The sequence below is a fragment of the Physcomitrium patens genome, chromosome 11, assembly GCF_059467195.1.
Source record: "Physcomitrium patens ecotype Gransden chromosome 11, ASM5946719v1, whole genome shotgun sequence".
NCBI lineage: Eukaryota > Viridiplantae > Streptophyta > Bryopsida > Funariales > Funariaceae > Physcomitrium > Physcomitrium patens.
In genome coordinates this window covers 11,945,368-11,949,237 of record NC_143420.1, presented here as the reverse complement: position 1 = coordinate 11,949,237, position 3,870 = coordinate 11,945,368, and the positions used below count along the sequence as shown (strand labels likewise).

The 3,870-nt window shown below is 37.6% G+C and overlaps 1 long non-coding RNA gene across 1 annotated transcript; it reads right to left on the bottom strand.

Moving 5' to 3' along the window:
- Positions 1–649: 649 nt before the first annotated feature.
- On the bottom strand, positions 650–3,468 carry LOC149988152 (uncharacterized). The gene is made up of 2 exons (XR_016505328.1): positions 2,216–3,468; positions 650–2,118 (listed from the first exon to the last, which is right to left on the bottom strand). It is a non-coding gene; the product is annotated as an uncharacterized LOC149988152 (long non-coding RNA).
- Positions 3,469–3,870: the final 402 nt, after the last annotated feature.

The following is a 3,870-nucleotide window of genomic DNA, read 5'->3' as shown; positions in this document are numbered from 1 at the left end:
TTATTCTTATGATTATTCCATCGATCTTTACAAAAGACCTCAACCACCATTTGCACCAATCTATAGCCTTTTATAAAACAAATTGGCTACATTGAAAGAGTATATTAATGAGAACTTAGCTAAAAATTTCATATGCTATTTTGAATTTCCAACTAGGGCTTCTATCTTATTTGTGAAAAAAAAAAGATTGATCTTTGTAGATGTATGTACACTATTAAAGACTCAACAAGATCACCATCAAGAATAGGTATCTTCTACCTTTGATTTCATGAATTTTTAATCAACTCAATTAAGCAAAGATCTATATAAAAATAGATCTACAAAGAATATATTATCTAGTACACATTAAAGAAGGAGATGAATAGAAAATCATGTTTTGAATCAATTATGGGCATTTTGAATATAATGTCGAAGCTTTTAGACTCACAAATATACTAGCTACTTTTTAACATATAATGAATGATGTCTTTTATGAATTTCTTGATAATTTTATCATCTATTCTTTGAACGAGATCTTAATCTACTCTAAAAACACTGAAGAGCATGAAGTTCATGTTTATCATGTGTTACAAAAACTTAGAGATGCAGGTGTCAGGGACAAGAACTCGATGAAAGCTAAAGAGTAAGTGAGACTTTTCTCAAAAAGAAATAGGACAAAATAGAAATATGTATATTAAGAAAGAAACTGGAATGGCTATTGCCAAAATACAAGAAAACTAGAGACCCTTGAAACTAGACTAGAAGCAAGAAAGGAGTTGACAAGAGTGAAGAGGGCTTCACTCTTGCCTCTATATATACTATCTAACTAGAAGCCACGTGGCGATGTTCTATAAGACCTCCAATATATGTTGACTTTCTAGGCCACATGCCTTTGCTTGCAAGGCAAGTTTTCTATGGATGGACCACGTAGTTAGCTTGTTCTTTAAGCTTCCAACATGCGTGGCACATGGCTAACTTGTTGACCAAGTTTCTAACCTAAAAGTCAACTATAGACTCCTATAAAGTCAAAGCAGCGTCTATGAAGCTTCTAAGAAGCTTCTCTAGAAGATATTACATAATTAACCTACTTTTACATACTTTTATCTATTCATATAGGTAATTATATGTATGTCCGTGACATTACCCCCCCTTCTAGGGACGAGTTCCACGAGGAGCGGTGATTATATATTGAGAAAATCTAATATGCTGCGAATTGTATTTGCTACATACTCTGATCTTTGTTCTCTTCGAAGATAGTTGATGGGTCCTCTTAGCCATCGATAGTGTCCCATTCCAGGGCGAGAAGACCACCCTGTTATTTGATCACTGTTGAGGCCTTCATAACTTCCATCTATTCGAGGAAGAACATGTCGTTCTTGAGGGTCTTCATTTCGGTTGCATCGTCTTGAAGGTTGTGACAATCGCAATGTCTCATCCGGTAAGTCAGCAAACGAAGGTTCTTGAGTTGAATCCGCTGGTTGTTGGCTCTCCATCTAATTAGCGTCACAAAATGCAAAGAAGTTACAAACAAGGATAGGAAATTGAATGTTATCTTGCCTCAATCTTGTCTCTTTTATAAGAGAGGTTTTCATCTTGGTTTTGATGGATGTCGTTGATGAAAAACTTTGACTTTAGCTGATGCATTTGCTAGATTCCTGGATGGCTCCCATGTGCGCTCACTAATATCATATCCGCACCAATGAACAAGATATTCCAGCTTATTTCGGCGCCGCCTTGAGTCTAATATCTCTTCCACCTCAAATTCTTCATTATTATCTACTTCTATAGGAGGCGGTGGCATTTGTCTTCTTCCTTGTATATCCACTGTCTTATATGGTTCAAGAAGAGACACGTGGAATACAGGATGGATCTTCATTGACTCCGGTAGATGTAACCGATATGCAACTGGGTTGATCTGTTCAGAAACAGAAAAGGGGCCAAGCCTACGATAGTCCAATTTGTCACAAGGTCGAGTAGTCTTGATATTGCGACGAAGTAGCCATACCTTATCACCCACGTTGAGTTGTGGTTGCTCTTTACGATATACATCTACATTTATCTTTTGTCGTTCTTGAGCTTTCTTCAACTGCGCCTTCATTATTGCATGTAACTCTGACAACCGATTTGCCATATCTTCTGCTGTAGGATTATCAACTTTTGAAAAATCAAAAGTATCAAGTCGTGGATGATAGCCATAATTGGCAAAGAAAGGTGTTTGTTGCGTGGAGGAATGTACCGTATTATTATAAGCAAACTCTGCCAATGGCAGAAGGTTTGTCCAATCATCTTGTTGGTAGTTGATGGTACACCTTAAATACTGTTCCAAGACTTGGTTTACGCGCTCTGTTTGTCCATCAGTTTGAGGATGGAAAGCTGAAGATAGCTTTATGTCCACTTTTAAAATCTTGAAAAGAGTCCTCCAGAATCTCGACACAAATTGAGTTCCCCTATCCGATATGATATCTTTAGGTAATCCATGATAGCGATAGATATTATCAATGAAAAGCTTAGCTGTTTCTTCACCTGTGATAGATTTTGTACATGGCATAAAATGTGCCATCTTGGTGAAACGATCTACTATCACAAATATAGAATCATAAGATCTTGAGTTTGGAAGATCTGTGATGAAATCCATAGAAACAGAAGACCATGGTTGTTCTGGTATAGGTAATGGCTGAAGAAGTCCGTAAGGTCGATGACGAGGAATTTTTGATCTTGAACAAATATCACATGATTTTACAAAGTCTTTGACTGACTTCCACATTTGTGGCCACCAAAAATCTCTTGATATGAGTTCCAGAGTCTTATTATATCCAAAGTGCCCTGCTGCTGGAAAGTCATGACGTGCTTGAAGAACACGCAAACGTGCTTTTCCTTCTGGAACATATAGGCGTCCTTCAAAATATAATAGATTATTCTTGAACTCGAACTTAGAAGAATCATGAGACTTGGAAGAATTATTCTCGATATCATGAACAAGAGGGTCTGAGGACATACTGGACTGGATTTGCTTGAGAAAAGTTGAATCAACAGTCAATGTTGATTTCACTGCTCAAAGATGAAATTGCTCCGGTTTCAAGAGGACCGTTCTTTATTGCTCAAAAGCTGCATCTCCTTCTTTTGGTGCAAAATAAGAACGTCTAGACAGGGCATCGGACAAACCTTGTTGTTTTCCTGGCCGATAAGTGATAATGAAGTCGAATCTTGACAAAGACATACTCCAACGAGCTTGACGACGATTCAACACGCGTGCTGACATGAAATACTCGAGGTTCTTGTGATCTGTATACACAATGACTGGACTAGAAGCACCTTCTAGATAATGACGCCATTCTTGAAAGGAATCCACGATTGCAAGAAGTTCTTTATCGTGGATCTCATAATTGATCTCGGCTGCTGAGAATTTTCTTGAATGAAAAGCTATTGGATGAAGTTTGTCATCTGTTCCCATTTGTGATAAAACTGCACCCAAGGCAAAATCCGATGCGTCTGTTTCCATAAAAAATGCCTTGGAAAAATCAACACGATATAAGACTGGTGCAGAGACAAACGATGTCTTCAAGGCTTCAAATGCTGCTTCCGCTTCTTGATTCCATTGGAATTTATCTTTACTAGTCAAGCGTGTAAGTGGAGCTGCAACTCTTGAGAAGTCTTTGATGAAGATCCGATAGTAATTGGCAAATCCCAAGAAACATTGGACATCTCTCACAGTCTTTGGAATCTTCCAATCCATGATTTTTTGGACTTTCTTAGAATCCATCATAAGACCATCATTTGAAATGATGTATCCTAAAAAGTCAACTTAAGTAGTGTGAAATACACACTTTTCCATCTTGGCGTACAATCCTGCATCTCTGAGTTTTTGTAATACTTGACGAACATGTATTTCAT